Source organism: Pleurodeles waltl, chromosome 5 (genome assembly GCF_031143425.1).
Source record: "Pleurodeles waltl isolate 20211129_DDA chromosome 5, aPleWal1.hap1.20221129, whole genome shotgun sequence".
NCBI lineage: Eukaryota > Metazoa > Chordata > Amphibia > Caudata > Salamandridae > Pleurodeles > Pleurodeles waltl.
In genome coordinates this window covers 151,726,847-151,748,063 of record NC_090444.1, presented here as the reverse complement: position 1 = coordinate 151,748,063, position 21,217 = coordinate 151,726,847, and the positions used below count along the sequence as shown (strand labels likewise).

At 47.4% G+C, this 21,217-nt stretch overlaps 1 protein-coding gene across 3 annotated transcripts in view; it reads right to left on the bottom strand.

The window, feature by feature from the left end:
* WDR26 (WD repeat domain 26) overlaps window positions 1-21,217 on the bottom strand; it is a 569,671-nt gene that overhangs the window by 516,638 nt on the left and 31,816 nt on the right. The gene's annotated exons all lie outside the window — the stretch shown is intronic.

The following is a 21,217-nucleotide window of genomic DNA, read 5'->3' as shown; positions in this document are numbered from 1 at the left end:
CTGGTATGTTGTGTGCGTGGAGGAGAGCGTATTAAATAAAAGAATCGTCCTCCAACTGTTTAGTGTCCGTGGTGACACTATGGTATGCTGCAGCCTTAGCTAGTACTTGATTGTACCCTGTACTATCTTCAGGTGTTGAAGGCTTTGGGGGATAGCAGTCTGGGTCGTTATCGGGAATGGGATCTGGATCATAAAGATCCCATGGATCTATACTGTCATGCTGTGAATCAAATGAATGTGATGGTGACTGCATAGGTGTAGGGCTGGTAGGGGGGGGGGAAGAGGTATGTGGAGAGTGAGGAGGAGACTAAGAAGGAGAAAATTGAGGAGGTGGAGGTCTCTTTGTTCTTGGCACTTTAGCTGGAGGCTGTGCAGTGTCCAATTCCTCCTGAAAGGCTAATTTCCTCTTTGGTTTTGGAGGAGGTGCAGTCAACATTTTGCCAGTTTCTTTGTGGATATGAATCCTGGCTTGCCTTTCATCCATTTGTTCTATGATAGGCTGCATTTGTGAGTCCTTCTCAGTAGATTTTTGGCTTCCTCCAAGTACTTTTGAAAGTCCATGCTCCTCAGTGTAAGCCAGTTTTTTTCGGCTCCGAAACTGGCTTTTTCGGGATTGAAAAGAATGGAGTCGAAGATGGTCTCAGTTCCGAAAAAGATCTGAGATTTCGACTCAGAAGAGCAGTGTTTGCTCGGTTCGGAAACGGAGCTTCAACTCGAGTCCAATGACTTCAGAGGAGTGGCCTTTTTCGGTGCCGAACTTGGGGTTGGTCACAGAATGTCTTTTTGGGTTGAGCCATTGCCTTCAGGCAGTGGCGTCCCCAAGGCCTTATGTTTCGGCTTGGATGGGACAGGGGCAGGCGTACTCACGTGCGGTCCTACTGTGACCGGTCTGTCCTCCTCAGATTCCTGCTCGGAGTCAGAACCTCGAACGGAGACAGCGGTCTGCATGATCTCTTCCTCTTCAACGTTGAGATGTTCGGTGCTTTTGGATGCCATCTCGAGTCTCCGTTTTCTTCTGTCTCTGATCGCATTCTTGGATCGGAAGGATCTGCAGGCCTCGCAGTTTTCTTCCCGATGGTCTGGGGAAAGGCAGAAATTACAGAAGAGATGTTGGTCTGTATAAGGGAATTTAGCGTGGCACAGAGGACAGAATCGGAATGGAGTCCGGTCTATGAGGCTTCCACGTGGTCGGCCCGACGAGCCCCAAGTTGGGCACGCGCGCCCCAAAGGGCGAGTAAAGATGTTTGATCCGACGGTACCGAAGTGTCGATCGAAGGTGTAAAGCGATCGAAACAATACAGATGAGAAATAAAGAGTTTTGAAGCTTTTCTGAACCGAACTATCGGAGCAAAAGGAAACACGTCCGAACACGATGGCGGAAAGAAAACAATCTAACATGGAGTCGATGCCCATGCGCAATGGAGCCGAAGAGGAGTCACCACTCAATTTCGTGACTCCAAAACACTTCTGCGAAGAAAAACAACTTGTAACAACCCGAGCCCAACACTAGATGGCACACGTATGCACAGCATGTGTATCTGCAGCTATACATGCCAGCAACACTCCTGCTTCAAGCTCACATTATACTACTTACACTTCTACTAAACAAAACAACACTACCACTAACACACCTTTTCTAAACTGCCAGCTCATAAATGCTCGATCGCTCTCAAAAAACAAGCACCACATCTTCGACCTGCTCACAGACACACAACCTGACTTACTATTCATAACTGAATCCTGGTTGGGAGATGACATGGCCCCAGTGTTGCACGAAGCCGTTCCTCCAGGCTATCAAACCATCGCACAAAACTGTATAGGCAAGAGAGGAGGTAGACTAACTATTATATTCAAACAGGCATTGAACCTCAGTAAAACAGACAACATCTCCATACAAGGTTGTGAAGCCCTCCTTACCAGATGCCACCCTACTCCAACTTCCTCCTGTAACTTTCTCCTCCTTTACAGACCTCCACCTAACAACTCCACATTCCCAGATGCTTTTGTAGACAGTCTCAAACCTTATTACACTATACTCCAACCTATGCATTCTTGGGGATCTAAACATTTGGTTTGACAAACCCAATATGACCCATCCAAAAGCTATCACCACTGGTCGCATTGAACCTACATCAGATTGTACACAATCCCACACACATCGCTGGTCACATCCAAGATGTCATTTTTGCTTAGCCTGAACTAGTTACTATTCATAGCATCACGCCAATCACTTGGTTAGACCACCATTTGATAACTTTCCGACATACAACTCCACAAATCAACACACCCCACAACTACTTACATACACCTATCGACCATGGAGCAAGCTCAATTTGGATCACTTAGAAACACAACTAACTGCCAACACAGATCTAGATACAATTAATTCTGTGCCAAAACTTTATGAGTGGCTACAGGAAGCTTTTGATATTCTAATACCAGTCAGAAAAACTAAAAACACAACAAAAGAAAAAACCAACACCTTGGGGAAAACACAGAACTTAAAAAGATAAAGCAACAAATCAGAAAGTTGCAGCGGACCTGGCTCAAAACAGTCAAGACAAACTGCAGCTACACAAACTTAACAGAATATACAAAATCAATCAAAAAAGCTAAAAAACGGTACTACTCAGACAGAATTCAAAATGCTCAATCTACAACCAAGGAATTTTATAAAATTCAATGAATTTCGAAAACCTACATGCATGAAAGGAAGTCATCCCACTGCTCAAGATTTCACAAACAAATTGGTAACTCACTACACAACCAAGGCAGACACATTGGGGTCCTATTTAAAACAGAAGAAAAACATCAGCACCAACCCCTTTCCTAAAATACCCTCTAAGAATAAACCAACCCAACCTCTACAGTCCTACAAACCAATATCCCAGGGTGAATTTATGGATTTGGTCAAAGCAAGCAGACCTTCTTGTTGCCCTTCTGACCCTTGCCCACCACAAACCTTCAAGAACATTCTTCTATCTACTTCTGCTGCCACACCTGTAAGAAGAATCATCAACAACTCTTTAACTTCAGGAACTTTTCCTGTATACCTGAAAAAGGCATACATACGACCTTTATTAAAGAAAACAAACCTAGACTCGCAAGACCCCAACAACTACAGACCAATCACAAATGGACATTTCCTGGGCAAATTGAGAGAAAGAGCAGCATTCGCCCAGATGTCACATTTCATTGAAGACAATTCTATACTTTCAGACTTCCAAACTGGATTCCGCCCAGGAAGAAGCACGGAATCGGCACTCATAGCAATCTGGGATGATCTTAAAAACACAGTTGACCGAAATGGAGTTGCTGCACTACTTCTCTTGGACCTCTCAGCTGCCTTTGATACGGTTGACCATGACACCCTAATTCAAAGACTCCACAAAGCCGGCATTCAAGGGATTGCTCTCAACAGGATTACTTCCCATCTTCAAAAAAAGATCGAATATCATCCACTCGCCCCCACTTCTCGTCCAAACCCTACCTCACAAAAGCAGGGATCCCCCCAAGGATCAATCACCTCACCTTTGCTTTTCAACCAGAACTGTGATCCATCTCACATGCTACAACTATGCAGATGACACACAAATACTACTTAAATTAGAATGCCCCAAAAACATTGAAAACTCACAAATCTTCATCTGCCTCAGAGCCGTTGATCAGTGGACGACCTGGAGCCATCTCAAACTAAATACCTCCAAAACAGAAATACTCATATGTGGGGACTGGAAAAATTATGACCCTCTGTGCGTCTGGCCTGACGATCTCGGACCACCTCCTCAATTATCACAGGAAGTTAAAAACCTAGGAATCACCATGGATTCAAAGTTAACTATTAATGTCCAAGTGGACAAATTAGCACGAACAAGCTTCATCACCTTGAAGACTTTACAACGCATCTTCCCCCCACCTCGGATTTCCACACAAGGTGCAAGCTACTACCTCGCTTGTACTATCCAAACTGGATTGTGCTGATGGCCTCTACCATGGATCATCTCTATCTGTTATGAAAAATCTACAACGTATCCAGAATTCTGCACCCAGGCTACTATTACATGTAAAGCCGCAAGCCCACATCTCCCCTGCCTTGAGAGCACTACACTGGTTAACCGTTGCCAGAAGATGCACTTTCAAGCTGCTTTGTATCACCCACAAAGCTATACATGGAACAGGACCGCTTTTTAATCAGAAACAAAATAACCAAATACATCCAACAAAGAAATCTCCGCTCAAGATTGGCACCCCGCCTTAGAACATCACCATACAAGAAAAAGACTATAGGTGGTACATCCTTCTCTGTTCAAGCAGCCAAACTATGGAATTCATTACCCCCAACTATAAGAGCCACAGATAACTTTCTTGTCTTCAGAAAACTACTCAAGAGTTGGCTCTTTCCTTCATAACCACCATATTCAAACAACTATGAACTGCATATGCCTATGTTGATAAATATTTTTTCAGATTATGTGTATATTTCTAGTTATGTATAGTTTCTTTAGACAATATGTATTGCTACTATGTCATAACAATAAAATACACACACACTCTTTAAACCTGTTTAAGTATATTTTACCCATGGTTCTAATTATGTATTGTATGTGCGTGTGTGTGTGTATATATATATATATATATATATATATATATATATATATATATATATATATATATATATATATATTTATTTCTGTGCTTGGCATGTTCGTGGGTCATTGCATGGCTCTTGGGTGGGTTGTTATACTAGATATCTATGAATTCCTGCTCTCATCTTATCACACTTATCTACCCATCATCATATGTCATGTCTCTATCAAACTATCCTCCATTCTCACTCCGACTCATCCCAAATCCTTTCTACTACTTTCATCTCCTAAATAACTCTGCCTAAACTCTTCCCTCCGCTTCCACATCCAACTCACCAAACCTCACTCTACTACCGTGACCTCCCACACAACCCTACTAAATTCTCCCGCATTTATCTCACCCTGATACTATGCTCTCCCTAACCCTTCCACATACTCTTCCCTCCTCCATCCCCCTTTACTCATCCCAAGCCTTTGGGTTGAGTAAATTAAGGATATACTCCCAATTAACTCTTCTGGATTTCTTTCCCCCTCCAGTCAATCTAAAACTCTCTCATATCCGCGGCTCAAATTAACTCAGAATAATACTAAAACTGTACTCATTATTTCCCAATACTAATCCATCACTAATTCTTGTTGGGTTCCAGAGTAGCGTGCTACTCACCAAAAAGCGCTTCGACGCCTCGTCAGGGGTAGTAAGCGCTATATAAATACAATTACTCATATATATATATATATATATATATATATATATATATATATATATAGAGAGAGAGAGAGAGAGATTGAGAGATCTATTGAGAGAGAGTGAGAGAGAGAGTAAGAGAGCGAGGTAGAGAGACAGAGAATATGAACAGCTATGCTAAAAGTTGAAGATGAGCAGGCAAAGGGAATCAGGTGCTCCTAGAGATTTAAGGTGGTTCAGGGCTTCCGTCCCATTCACTCAATTTACTGCATACTTGTCTGACCTTGGGCAGCGCTCTACTGAGTTTTTGCTAGGTTGCAGCTATACAAAACAGAACATGTATATTTAATATCAGACTAAAATAGAGAGATACTATAGATATCAGTTGCTTGTTTATACCATGAATAAGGGCACACAAATATGGTCAATAGTTAACAACATTGTTTTTCTACTTATTAGGCCATGATAAAAAAATAAAAATAAAAAGCAGAACATTTATTCAAACATTTATTCTCCCCCTTCGCTGTCTCTCACTATCACCATCCCCTGGTTATCTGGAATAATTCTGCACTCAACTTTGAGCGTCAAATCTTAGCTCTTGTCCAACCATGCCAGTACCTTTCCAGTCTTGAGGCATTATTTAAAAAGAGATGGAATGCTTTTTTTTAATTTTATTTTTTAAACTTCTATTAGCATAGCTTCTTATAGTAAAGAAACGTTGTTAGAAGGCTTCACACGGTGTAAAGAAATGGCTCCCTGTTGCAGTTACCCCCCCACTTTTTGCCTGATACTGATGCTGACTTGACTGAGAAGTGTGCTGGGGCCCTGCTAACCAGGCCCCAGCACCAGTGTTCTTTCACCTAAAATGTACCATTGTTTCCACAATTGGCACACCCTGGCATCCAGATAAGTCCCTTGTAACTGGTACCTCTGGTACCAAGGGCCCTGATGCCAGGGAAGGTCTCTAAGGGCTGCAGCATGTATTATGCCACCCTAGAGACCCCTCACTCAGCACAGACACCCTGCTTACAAGCCTGTGTGTGCTAGTGAGAACAAAATGAGTAAGTCGACATGGCACTCCCCACAGGGTGCCATGCCAGCCTCTCACTGCCTATGCAGTATAGGTAAGACACCCCTCTAGCAGGCCTTACAGCCCCAAGGCAGGGTGCACTATACCATAGGTGAGGGTACCAGTGCATGAGCACTGTACCCCTACAGTGTCTAAGCAAAACCTTAGACATTGTAAGTGCAGGGTAGCCATAAGAGTATATGGTCTGGGAGTCTGTTTTACACGAACTCCACAGCACCATAATGGCTACACTGAAAACTGGGAAGTTTGGTATCAAACTTCTCAGCACAATAAATGCACACTGATGCCAGTGTACATTTTATTGTAAAATACACCACAGAGGGCACCTTAGAGGTGCCCCCTGAAACTTCACCAACTATCTGTGTAGGCTGACTGGTTCCAGCAGCCTGCCACACTAGAGACATGTTGCTGGCCTCATGGGGAGAGTGCCTTTGTCACTCTGAGGCCAGTAACAAAGCCTGCACTGGGTGGAGATGCTAACACCTCCCCCAGGCAGGAGCTGTAACACCTGGCGGTGAGCCTCAAAGGCTCACCCCTTTGTGCCAGCACCGCAGGACACTCCAGCTAGTGGAGTTGCCCGCCCCCTCCGGCCACGGCCCCCACTTTTGGCGGCAAGGCTGGAGGGAACAAAGAAAGCAACACGGAGGAGTCACTGGCCAGTCAGGACAGCCCCTAAGGTGTCCTGAGCTGAGGTGACTAACTTTTAGAAATCCTCCATCTTGCAGATGGAGGATTCCCCCAATAGGGTTAGGATTGTGACCCCCTCCCCTTGGGAGGAGGCACAAAGAGGGTGTACCCACCCTCAGGGCTAGTAGCCATTGGCTACTAACCCCCTAGACCTAAACACGCCCTTAAATTTAGTATTTAAGGGCTACCCTGAACCCTAGAAAATTAGATTCCTGCAACAACAAGAAGGACTGCCTAGCTGAAAACCCCTGCAGAGGAAGACCAGAAGACAACAACTGCCTTGGCTCCAGAAACTCACCGGCCTGTCTCCTGCCTTCCAAAGAACTCTGCTCCAGCGACGCCTTCCAAAGGGACCAGCGACCTCTGCATCCTCTGAGGACTGCCCTGCTTCGACAACGACAAGAAACTCCCGAGGACAGCGGACCTGCTCCAAAAAGACTGCAACTTTGTTTCAAGAAGCAGCTTTAAAGAACCCTGCAACTCCCCGCAATAAGCGTGAGACTTGCAACACTGCACCCGGCGACCCCGACTCGGCTGGTGGAGAACCAACACCTCAGGGAGGACCCCCGGACTACTCTACGACTGTGAGTACCAAAACCTGTCCCCCCTGAGCCCCCACAGCGCCGCCTGCAGAGGGAATCCCGAGGCTTCCCCTGACCGCGACTCTCTGAAACCTAAGTCCCGACGCCTGGAAAAGACCCTGCACCCGCAGCCCCCAGGACCTGAAGGACCGGACTTTCACTGCAGAAGTGACCCCCAGGAGTCCCTCTCCCTTGCCCAAGTGGAGGTTTCCCCGAGGAAGCCCCCCCTTGCCTGCCTGCAGCGCTGAAGAGATCCCTTGATCTCTCATTGACTTCCATCGCGAACCCGACGCTTGTTCTAACACTGCACCCGGCCGCCCCCGCGCCGCTGAGGGTGAAATTTCTGTGTGGGCTTGTGTCCCCCCCGGTGCCCTACAAAACCCCCCTGGTCTGCCCTCCGAAGACGCGGGTACTTACCTGCTGGCAGACTGGAACCGGGGCACCCCCTTCTCTCCATTGAAGCCTATGCGTTTGGGGCACCACTTTGAACTCTGCACCTGACCGGCCCTGAGCTGCTGGTGTGGTAACTTTGGGGTTGCTCTGAACCCCCCAACGGTGGGCTACCTTGGACCAAGAACTGAACCCTGTAAGTGTCTTACTTACCTGGTAAAACTAACAAAAACTTACCTCCCCCAGGAACTGTGAAAATTGCACTGTGTCCACTTTTAAAATAGCTATTTGTGAATAACTTGAAAAGTATACATGCAATTGAAATGATTCAAAGTTCCTAATGTACTTACCTGCAATACCTTTCAAACAAGATATTACATGTTACATTTGAACCTGTGGTTCTTAAAATAAACTAAGAAAAGATATTTTTCTATAACAAAACCTATTGGCTGGATTGGTCTCTGAGTGTGTGTACCTCATTTATTGTCTATGTGTATGTACAACAAATGCTTAACACTACTCCTTGGATAAGCCTACTGCTCGACCACACTACCACAAAATAGAGCATTAGTATTATCTCTTTTTACCACAATTTTACCTCTAAGGGGAACCCTTGGACTCTGTGCATGCTATTCCTTACTTTGAAATAGCACATACAGAGCCAACTTCCTACACACGGCTTCTAAAAAACATATTAATGCACGAACAGGGTGGTCTATTTGAGCTAGCCATTCAAAACTTGTAAGATGCACACTAATACTTTTTTTTGAAGAGCAATGTCTGTATGGCCCTCACAGATAACCAATTGTGTCAATTTGTTCGAGTGTGAGCAACCACTAAAAAGGATCTTCCATCACTTTGTGCTTTCTGCCTAAGTGATCACTGGAGAAACATCCCTTCACAACCAGGGTATAAGAGCAAGTGAAGAACCTTGAACCTTTCAAACGGCCTTGCTGGATAAGCAGCACAATGTGCAACAGACTGAACAGTATCCTCATAGCGACTAGTAACCAATGGAGTATAGACAGTGCAGCAATCCATGTTAGCAGCCCTACAAGAAGATAAGCCAGGTTAAGCTGTAGCAGAGAGAATACTACACAAACCTTGAGGAACTCCACCATCAATATATTCTCCTGAAGAAAGGTGCACAGGAGAATAATTCTGTCCAGATAGTATAAACTATCATGACCAAAGAACTGAAAATACCCTGTGGAAGTAAGTAAATGGTGAAGTAGTTGATAAAGCTGATTCATAACATTCCACAAGTCAGATATGGAGGTTTTGACAGAACGGAGACAGTGAGAGGATCATGGTTTTATGAAAGAAAGCCACAGTCCCATCCGAAAAACATATTTGTGGTGCAAACCAAAGGGTGCAATTTCTTCCAAAGGCACGCACCTATATGCTTATTTAGGTGTTCTTATTAATTCTGTCCATTAGACCCAGTGATGCCCTTTCAGATAATGGGCCCCAAAGGCAATAAATACATAAATAGGTAAATAAATAAAACAGAGAAAGTTCTTCAGAAAGTTCTGCGTAATTTTGGGAAGCTCCAATTTAGGTTTCGTCTAAGTACCACCCACCTTGATCGCCAAATAAGGAAAATATATTTACTGGTAACCCAAACTTATCCCTCATGCGATCTCCACTGAAATCATTAACACCACATAATATCCCCCACTCCTCCTCCTCAAGCCACATGCTTAAATCTGGGGCACTTTTTAAAATATATTAATAATGAACACATTTCTTTAGAAAAGCAAAGTTAGGAGGAAGAGTAATTTCTCAAGATTTCAGTGGGGGTTCCCTTGAATAAGGACTATTGCAGGTTAGTAACTGGTCCCTCTCGTTCAGTGGATCATAATTGATAATCATAAGTGTAAAGAAATGGCTCCCTGTTGCAGTTACCCCCCACTTTTTGCCTGATACTGATGCTGACTTGACTGAGAAGAGTGCTGGGACCCTGCTAACCAGGCCCCAGCACCAGTGTTCCTTCACCTAAAATGTACCATTGTATCCACAATTGGCACACCCTGGCATTCAGATAAGTCCCTTGTAACTGGTACTTCTAGTACCAAGGGCCCTGATGCCAAGGAAGGTCTCTAAGGGCTGCAGCATGTCTTATGCCACCCTAGAGACCCCTCACTCAGCACAGACACACTGCTTACAAGCCTGTGTGTGCTAGTGAGAACAAAATGAGTAAGTCGACATGGCACTCCCCTCAGGGTGCCATGCCAGCCTCTCACTGCCTATGCAGTATAGGTAAGACACCCCTCTAGCAGGCCTTACAGCCCTAAGGCAGGGTGCACTATACCATAGGTGAGGGTACCAGTGCATGAGCACTGTGCCCCTACAGTGTCTAAACAAAACCTTAGACATTGTAAGTGCAGGGTAGCCATAAGAGTATATGGTCTGGGAGTCTGTTTTACACGAACTCCACAGCACCATAATGGCTACACTGAAAACTGGGAAGTTTGGTATCAAACTTCTCAGCACAATAAATGCACACTGATGCCAGTGTACATTTTATTGCAAAACACACCCCAGAGGGCACCTTAGAGGTGCCCCCTGAAGCTTAACCGACTGTCTGTGTAGGCTGACTAGTTCCAGCAGCCTGCCACACCAGAGACATGTTGCTGGCCCCATGGGGAGAGTGCCTTTGTCACTCTGAGGCCAGTAACAAAGCCTGCACTGGGTGGAGATGCTAACACCTCCCCCAGGCAGGAGCTGTAACACCTGGCGGTGAGCCTCAAAGGCTCACCCCTTTGTCACAGCCCAGCAGGGCACTCCAGCTTAGTGGAGTTGCCCGCCCCCTCCGGCCACGGCCCCCACTTTTGGCGGCAAGGCTGGAGGGAACAAAGAAAGCAACAAGGAGGAGTCACTGGCCAGTCAGGACAGCCCCTAAGGTGTCCTGAGCTGAGGTGACTCTGACTTTTAGAAATCCTCCATCTTGCAGATGGAGGATTCCCCCAATAGGGTTAGGATTGTGACCCCCCTCCCCTTGGGAGGAGGCACAAAGAGGGTGTACCCACCCTCAGGGCTAGTAGCCATTGGCTACTAACCCCCCAGACCTAAACACGCCCTTAAATTTAGTATTTAAGGGCTACCCTGAACCCTAGAAAATTAGATTCCTGCAACTACAAGAAGAAGGACTGCCTAGCTGAAAACCCCTGCAGAGGAAGACCAGAAGACGACAACTGCCTTGGCTCCAGAAACTCACCGGCCTGTCTCCTGCCTTCCAAAGATCCTGCTCCAGCGACGCCTTCCAAAGGGACCAGCGACCTCGACATCCTCTGAGGACTGCCCCTGCTTCGAAAAGACAAGAAACTCCCGAGGACAGCGGACCTGCTCCAAGAAAGGCTGCAACTTTGTTTCCAGCAGCCTTGAAAGAACCCTGCAAGCTCCCCGCAAGAAGCGTGAGACTTGCAACACTGCACCCGGCGACCCCGACTCGGCTGGTGGAGATCCAACACCTCAGGAGGGACCCCAGGACTACTCTGATACTGTGAGTACCAAAACCTGTCCCCCCTGAGCCCCCACAGCGCCGCCTGCAGAGGGAATCCCGAGGCTTCCCCTGACCGCGACTCTTTGAATCCAAAGTCCCGACGCCTGGGAGAGACCCTGCACCCGCAGCCCCCAGGACCTGAAGGACCGGACTTTCACTGGAGAAGTGACCCCCAGGAGTCCCTCTCCCTTGCCCAAGTGGAGGTTTCCCCGAGGAACCCCCCCCTTGCCTACCTGCAGCGCTGAAGAGATCCCGAGATCTCTCATAGACTAACATTGCGAACCCGACGCTGGTTTCTACACTGCACCCGGCCGCCCCCGCGCTGCTGAGGGTGAAATTTCTGTGTGGGCTTGTGTCCCCCCCCGGTGCCCTACAAAACCCCCCTGGTCTGCCCTCCGAAGACGCGGGTACTTACCTGCAAGCAGACCGGAACCGGGGCACCCCCTTCTCTCCATTCTAGCCTATGTGTTTTGGGCACCACTTTGAACTCTGCACCTGACCGGCCCTGAGCTGCTGGTGTGGTGACTTTGGGGTTGCTCTGAACCCCCAACGGTGGGCTACCTTGGACCAAGAACTGAACCCTGTAAGTGTCGTACTTACCTGGTAAAACTAACAAAAACTTACCTCCCCCAGGAACTGTGAAAATTGCACTGTGTCCACTTTTGAAATAGCTATTGGTGAATAACTTGAAAAGTATACATGCAATTGAAATGATTCAAAGTTCCTAATGTACTTACCTGCAATACCTTTCAAACAAGGTATTACATGTCAAATTTGAACCTGTGGTTCTTAAAATAAACTAAGAAAATATATTTTTCTATACAAAACCTATTGGCTGGATTTGTCTCCGAGTGTGTGTACTTCATTTATTGTCTATGTGTATGTACAACAAATGCTTAACACTACTCCTTGGATAAGCCTACTGCTCGACCACACTACCACAAAATAGAGCATTAGTATTATCTCTTTTTACCACTATTTTACCTCTAAGGGGAACCCTTGGACTCTGTGCATGCTATTCCTTACTTTGAAATAGCACATACAGAGCTAACTTCCTACATTGGTGGATCAGCGGTGGGGTACAAGACTTTGCATTTGCTGGACTACTCAGCCAATACCTGATCACACGACAAATTCCAAAATTGTCATTAGAAATTGATTTTTTGCAATTTGAAAAGTTTTTTCTAAATTCTTAAAAGACCTGCTAGGGCCTTGTGTTAGATCCTGTTTAGCATTTCTTTTAGAGTTTAAAAGTTTGTAAAAGTTTGAATTAGATTCTAGAACCAGTTGTAGATTCTTAAAAAGTATTCCAACTTTTAGAAGCAAAAAGTCTAGCACAGATGTGACTGTGGTGGAACTCGACACCACACCTTACCTCCATCTTAAGATGAGGGAGCTAAGGTCACTCTGTAAAATAAAGAAAATAACAATGGGCCCCAAACCTACCAAAATACAGCTCCAGGAGCTTTTGGCAGAGTTTGAAAAGGCCAACCCCTCTGAGGGTAGCAACTCAGAGGAAGAGGATAGTGACTTGGAGGAAAATTCCCCCCTACCAGTCTTATCTAGGGAGAACAGGGTCCCTCAAACCCTGATTCCAAAAATAATAGTCAGAGATGCTGGTTCCCTCACAGGAGAGACCAACACCTCTGAAATCACTGAGGATAACTCCAGTGAAGATGACCCCCTGTTAGCCAGGATGGTCAAAAGATTGGCTTTGGAAAAGCAGCTCCTAGCCATAGAAAGGGAAAGAAAAGAGATGGGCCTAGGTCCCATCGATGGTGGCAGCAACTTAAATAGGGTCAGAGATTCTCCTGACATCCTAAAAATCCCCAAAGGGATTGTAACAAAATATGAAGATGGTGATGACATCACCAAATGGTTCACAGCTTTTGAGAGGGCTTGTGTAACCAGAAAAGTGAACAGATCTCACTGGGGTGCTCTCCTTTGGGAAATGTTCACAGGAAAGTGTAGGGATAGACTCCTCACACTCTCTGGACAAGATGCAGAATCTTATGACCTCATGAAGGGTACCCTGATTGAGGGCTTTGGATTCTCCACTGAGGAGTATAGAATTAGATTCAGGGGGGCTCAAAAATCCTCGAGCCAGACCTGGGTTGATTTTGTAGACTACTCAGTAAAAACACTGGATGGTTGGTTAACTGGAAATGAAGTGTGTGACTATGTTGGGCTTTATAATTTGTTTATGAAAGAACACATTCTAAGTAACTGCTTCAATGAAAAGTTGCATCAGTATCTGGTAGACCTAGGTCCAATTTCTCCCCAAGAATTGGGAAAGAAGGCAGACCACTGGGTCAAGACTAGGGTAACCAAAACTTCCACTGGGGGTGACCAAAAGAAAGGGGTTACAAAAACTCCCCAGGAGAAAGTGGGTGACACTAGAAACAAAGAAAAAGAGTCCTCTGTAGGCCCCCAAAAACCAGAACAGGTGGGTGGGCCCCAAGACACAACCCAAAACAAAGGTGGGTACCAGGGTAAGAACTGGGATGCCACTAAGGCATGGTGCCACAACTGTAAACAGTCTGGGCACCACACCAAGGACACTTCTTGTCCCAAAAACAAACCCCAGAACAAAATTCCAGGGGTAACCAGTGTAGCCATGGGAGATGACTCCTCAGATGAGGAGGTCTTCATAGCCTTCAACTGGAAACAGGGCCCAACAGGTGAGTTGGAGATTCCAGAGGGAAGTAGACACTTCCACCACCTACTGGTGAATGGAATCCCAACCACTGCCCTGAGAGACACTTGTGCCAGTCACACTATTGTGCATGACAGGCTGGTGCTCTCAAACCAGTACATCCCAGGTGAGACTGCCAGGGTAAGAGTTAGCCTAGACAGGGTCACTAAGAGGCCTGTGGCTTTAGTGCCCATAGAAGTGGGTGGCACTCTTAGCTGGAGAAGGGTAGTAGTCAGTACAGACCTCCCCCTTGATTGTCTCCTTGGAAATGACTACCCAGAGGTTAGTCAGAGCCCAAGAGAGGAACTGGTCCAGTGCCAGTCCTCTCCCAAGGATTCTGGAAGTCCTGCCTCTGCAGTAAATGCAAGCAGGCCCCAGAAGAAGAAGAAAAGAAAACAGAGTAGGAAGGGTGGACAACCTTTAGCCAAGGTTACAGCAAGCCAAGGAGATTCTGCTCCAGTAGGGGAGAACTCCAAAAATGGCCCTGATAAAGTCCAACCTGACCCACAAGAAGTCCTGGCTAGTCAGGCAACTGTTAAACCTGAGTGGGTGGCTCCTCAGCTAACAGAAGAAAGAGTGGAAGAAGGGTGTTTACTACAAGATGTGGTAACCCCCCACTCTAATACAGCAGACAGGCAACCTGAACCCAAAGAGGCCTGTAACTTAGCCCCTTCCCTTTTAGGTGAAGAGCTAAAGGTGTGGTTCTGGGCACTGACAGCTGTCAGTGGCCTCTGCTGGGTGTTAGCCTTTATGGCTGCACTATCCTTAGCATGGTGGTCTGACCCCATGCCAAATAGCAAGTTAGGCCCCCTGACCCTATTAGTCATGGTGGGGTTACTCCAGCTCTGGGTAACCTCTCTGGGTAAGCTAGGGGTAACCCTGGCCAAGATAAGGTTAGCAGAGGTGGATACCTCTAAGACCAAAATAGAAAGAATGGGTGGAGACATTGAAGAGGCAGACAAGAGGCAATTCAGACTAGGTCCTATCACTGTGGAAGTAGGTCAGTTCCCCAAAGGGAATGACCTGAACAGAAGGATGTAAGGCAGAGTAGGCCCTGCAACTAACCAGCCTATTTCTCCTACTCTTCCTCGCCTGACAGACTAGGAAGACTCTCCCAGCTTGGGCTGAGTCTCCTGGCCTGTGGGCTGGGGGGGGCTTGTGTAAAGAAATGGCTCCCTGTTGCAGTTACCCCCCACTTTTTGCCTGATACTGATGCTGACTTGACTGAGAAGAGTGCTGGGACCCTGCTAACCAGGCCCCAGCACCAGTGTTCCTTCACCTAAAATGTACCATTGTATCCACAATTGGCACACCCTGGCATTCAGATAAGTCCCTTGTAACTGGTACTTCTAGTACCAAGGGCCCTGATGCCAAGGAAGGTCTCTAAGGGCTGCAGCATGTCTTATGCCACCCTAGAGACCCCTCACTCAGCACAGACACACTGCTTACAAGCCTGTGTGTGCTAGTGAGAACAAAATGAGTAAGTCGACATGGCACTCCCCTCAGGGTGCCATGCCAGCCTCTCACTGCCTATGCAGTATAGGTAAGACACCCCTCTAGCAGGCCTTACAGCCCTAAGGCAGGGTGCACTATACCATAGGTGAGGGTACCAGTGCATGAGCACTGTGCCCCTACAGTGTCTAAACAAAACCTTAGACATTGTAAGTGCAGGGTAGCCATAAGAGTATATGGTCTGGGAGTCTGTTTTACACGAACTCCACAGCACCATAATGGCTACACTGAAAACTGGGAAGTTTGGTATCAAACTTCTCAGCACAATAAATGCACACTGATGCCAGTGTACATTTTATTGCAAAACACACCCCAGAGGGCACCTTAGAGGTGCCCCCTGAAGCTTAACCGACTGTCTGTGTAGGCTGACTAGTTCCAGCAGCCTGCCACACCAGAGACATGTTGCTGGCCCCATGGGGAGAGTGCCTTTGTCACTCTGAGGCCAGTAACAAAGCCTGCACTGGGTGGAGATGCTAACACCTCCCCCAGGCAGGAGCTGTAACACCTGGCGGTGAGCCTCAAAGGCTCACCCCTTTGTCACAGCCCAGCAGGGCACTCCAGCTTAGTGGAGTTGCCCGTCCCCTCCGGCCACGGCCCCCACTTTTGGCGGCAAGGCTGGAGGGAACAAAGAAAGCAACAAGGAGGAGTCACTGGCCAGTCAGGACAGCCCCTAAGGTGTCCTGAGCTGAGGTGACTGACTTTTAGAAATCCTCCATCTTGCAGATGGAGGATTCCCCCAATAGGGTTAGGATTGTGACCCCCTCCCCTTGGGAGGAGGCACAAAGAGGGTGTACCCACCCTCAGGGCTAGTAGCCATTGGCTACTAACCCCCCAGACCTAAACACGCCCTTAAATTTAGTATTTAAGGGCTACCCTGAACCCTAGAAAATTAGATTCCTGCAACTACAAGAAGAAGGACTGCCTAGCTGAAAACCCCTGCAGAGGAAGACCAGAAGACGACAACTGCCTTGGCTCCAGAAACTCACCGGCCTGTCTCCTGCCTTCCAAAGATCCTGCTCCAGCGACGCCTTCCAAAGGGACCAGCGACCTCGACATCCTCTGAGGACTGCCCCTGCTTCGAAAAGACAAGAAACTCCCGAGGACAGCGGACCTGCTCCAAGAAAGGCTGCAACTTTGTTTCCAGCAGCCTTGAAAGAACCCTGCAAGCTCCCCGCAAGAAGCGTGAGACTTGCAACACTGCACCCGGCGACCCCGACTCGGCTGGTGGAGATCCAACACCTCAGGAGGGACCCCAGGACTACTCTGATACTGTGAGTACCAAAACCTGTCCCCCCTGAGCCCCCACAGCGCCGCCTGCAGAGGGAATCCCGAGGCTTCCCCTGACCGCGACTCTTTGAATCCAAAGTCCCGACGCCTGGGAGAGACCCTGCACCCGCAGCCCCCAGGACCTGAAGGACCGGACTTTCACTGGAGAAGTGACCCCCAGGAGTCCCTCTCCCTTGCCCAAGTGGAGGTTTCCCCGAGGAACCCCCCCCTTGCCTGCCTGCAGCGCTGAAGAGATCCCTTGATCTCTCATAGACTAACATTGCGAACCCGACGCTGGTTTCTACACTGCACCCGGCCGCCCCCGCGCTGCTGAGGGTGAAATTTCTGTGTGGGCTTGTGTCCCCCCCGGTGCCCTACAAAACCCCCCTGGTCTGCCCTCCGAAGACGCGGGTACTTACCTGCAAGCAGACCGGAACCGGGGCACCCCCTTCTCTCCATTCTAGCCTATGTGTTTTGGGCACCACTTTGAACTCTGCACCTGACCGGCCCTGAGCTGCTGGTGTGGTGACTTTGGGGTTGCTCTGAACCCCCAACGGTGGGCTACCTTGGACCAAGAACTGAACCCTGTAAGTGTCGTACTTACCTGGTAAAACTAACAAAAACTTACCTCCCCCAGGAACTGTGAAAATTGCACTAAGTGTCCACTTTTAAAGTAGCTATTTGTCAATAACTTGAAAAGTATACATGCAATTGAAATGATTCAAAGTTCCTAATGTACTTACCTGCAATACCTTTCAAACAAGGTATTACATGTCAAATTAGAACCTGTGGTTCTTAAAATAAACTAAGAAAATATATTTTTCTATACAAAACCTATTGGCTGGATTTGTCTCCGAGTGTGTGAACTTCATTTATTGTCTATGTGTATGTACAACAAATGCTTAACACTACTCCTTGGATAAGCCTACTGCTCGACCACACTACCACAAAATAGAGCATTAGTATTATCTCCTTTTACCACTATTTTACCTCTAAGGGGAACCCTTGGACTCTGTGCATGCTATTCCTTACTTTGAAATAGCACATACAGAGCCAACTTCCTACAATAAGCACTTATCACAGCAAGCTCATCCCTTGAAGAAAAAAAAAAAAAAAAAAAAAAAAAAACACACACCCACCAGAATATACCACGCTCTATACAAAATGGTTCTGCCAAACTTCTTGGAGTTTAGCACACTGAGGGCCTCATTACGAGTCTGGCAGTCCATGAACCGCAAGACTCGCAGTGGCACTCAGACTACTGCCAAAAGGGGCAGCTCGACCGCCCTATTATGACCGTGGAGGCTCCGATGGTCCAACCGCTGGCACCACCAGGTTGCCGACAGCCTGGCGGTGCCAGGGTGTCTCAATCCGCCAGGGCAGCACTCCCCTCCGGATTACAAGTCCCCTTTCCGCCAGCCTTTGCATGCAGTCCCATCGCCATACAAAGTCTGGCGGAAAGGCAGTGCAGGCCGGACCACCCCCTCCCCCCCTCACCTCCCTGCACCATTGCTGCCGGCTCTATTACGAGCCAGGCATCAATGTTGTGGTTTGTTTACCACTAGGTGTCAACACCATTTTCCCCCGCTGGCCCAGCGGGAAACTTGAGGTACTGCAGAGGGACGGCCGCATATGTGGTCATCCAGACGCGGGACATTAGTGGGCGGTGGAGTCATAACGAGGGCCTAAATGTTAGGAAGGAAACCTGGATGAGCCCTTATGTCTACTTTAGTCTCCTGGAATGCAGAGATTGCCTCATGGAAGCATTGGATTTGCAGCTCACTAACAATGCATGCTGAATGACTACTACCAGGAAAACAATCTTCTAGGAGCTTCCAGGTGCTTTTTTGGGTCTAGTCGAAATGAAGAACTTTGTTTTTATAATGACTACACAATTCTACAAGAGAGGATGGTCTTCATCTGTCACAAAAGCATAAATCCCATTCTCAGAGTCCTTAATTACAAGAACTATGGGGGGAAATTGTTTGAGAAAGACATTTCCTGTAAGCAGTAATGCCCTCACAATGTACCTTTTTCATTGAAAAGGGCAAATCACACAAGTTGAGAACATCTGGAAGTACTGTTTTCTTTACACTATGAAGGAAGGTGTGCTGCTGTTTGCACCAGCTACAGAATCTCTATTTGAAGAGACTGGAGAAAGTGGTGGATGGACCACCCAGCTTCAATCAAAACATCCATGGAACCACAAGAAGTGTTTAAAGGTCTACACTGAAAGAGTTCAGTCACGAAGTTCAACAAAATCTGCCATCATGCAGAATCTGGCCCCTGAACTTATAAAGGAGCTCCAACCTGCACAGCAACCTCCTGTGATTCTTCAATACTGTTGCCAGGGACATTCCAGAGGGATAAGTATTAGAGAAGCATTGGTGTTTGACAGCTTGACGTTGTCCGGTGTGATTGAAAGAGAAAAAAAAATAAACTTTTATGCCTAATCGCCTTGGTGGTTTAGGGTGTGGGGGTGGGGTGAGGGAATGGGAGGGGACCTCCCTTAGTAGTCGGTACTACCTGGAGGTGAAGCCAGACAGTTTGTTTCCGGCACCTGCAAAAAGATCTGAAGACAACGCCAATTGCAGAAGATTTCGTTTAGCACTGTATTACTCAGAAACCACACATGGTTTTCCTTAAAAAACTTGTTGAACAAGTTCACTTCTGCATTCGCTTTGCCTTGCAGATGAGCTAACTGTAGATCCCGGGCAATAAGTCACTACAAGATCATCAGTGGCTCTAGAGATCTGGTCGTTCCCCTACACTTCTTTGGATACTGCATTATGATTTTGTCCATCTAAACCAGCACAGTTTGTCTTGAAGTAGGTGGAGGACATGGGGTCTAGGTGGCAAATTCTGAGATTTTTAAGAATGAAGTAACATCATGTACTTTCAACCTGGAGAGAGCCCTTTTGGTATTTTCATCCTAAGAGAGAATTTTGCATAACTACAGTCTGGGTAAGAATGTCTTGCGGGCACCCACAGAAAAATAACTTTCACACTGATTTACTGAGGAAACAGTATTCTTCCATATGCAAAGAAATAATGGTGTCAATTCTCAGGCAATAAGAATTTGAAAATATCCACCTTTAAGGTCTATGGTACACATCCAATCTTCATATTCGAGCTATGCATTCACGAAAAGGATTATAAGATACTGCCTCAGCTACATCATCCGTTTCAAGAAGCTATTGCTTCATCTGCCCCTCCCCCCCCATCTTGAAGCATTAATGCCTACATTTTACACAATCATGAATCACTGTATTCTCGTGCGCAAGTTCAAGTGGAACAGCTACCACTTTAACGGCTACATCAGACTCACCACTCATCTACACCTGAACCCATCACTGACGCGGTCTGCTAACTACAGGCAGGAAATTCTTTATCAAAGCACAGGGCAGCTTAGGAATACCGATGAGCTACTGACTCATAATTCATACAGGATACGCACAGATTTACTAACAAGGGTATTTGTATATGTTAGTCTCCCATTTTACAACTGTTGAAATCTGACAAGTGCAAAATAAACTAGAGAAAACAACACTATAGGGGGAGGTCAAGAATGCAGAGCAACTTTACCTGATAGTAAAGCAAATCAGCTCCAATCACCAAGACTAAGGGGGTCATTCTGACCCTGGCGGTAAAATCCGCCAGGGCCAACGACCATGGGAGCACCGCCAACAGGCTGGCGGTGCTCCCTTGGGCATTCTGACCGCGGCGGTACAGCCACGGTCAGAAACGGAAAACCGGCGGTGTACCGCCGGTTTTCCGCTGCCCTGGGGAATCCTCCATGGCGGCGCAGCTTGCTGCACCGCCATGGGGATTCCGACCCCCATACCGCCATCCTGTTCCTGGCGGTTTTGGCCGCCAGGAAGAGAATGGCGGTATGGGGTGTCGTGGGGCCCCTGGGGGCCCCTGCAGTGCCCATGCCAATGGCATGGGCACTGCAGGGGCCCCCGTAACAGGGCCCCACAAAGATTTTCAGTGTCTGCAATGCAGACACTGAAAATTGCGACGGGTGCAACTGCACCCGTCGCACCCCTTCCACTCCGCCGGCTCCATTCGGAGCCGGCATCCCCATGGAAGGGTGTTTCCCGCTGGGCTGGTGGGCGGCCTTCTGGCGGTCGCCCGCCAGCCCAGCGGGAAACCCAGAATACCCGCGGCGGTCTTTTGACCGCGCAGCGGTATTCTGGCGGGCCCCGCCAGGCCGCCGG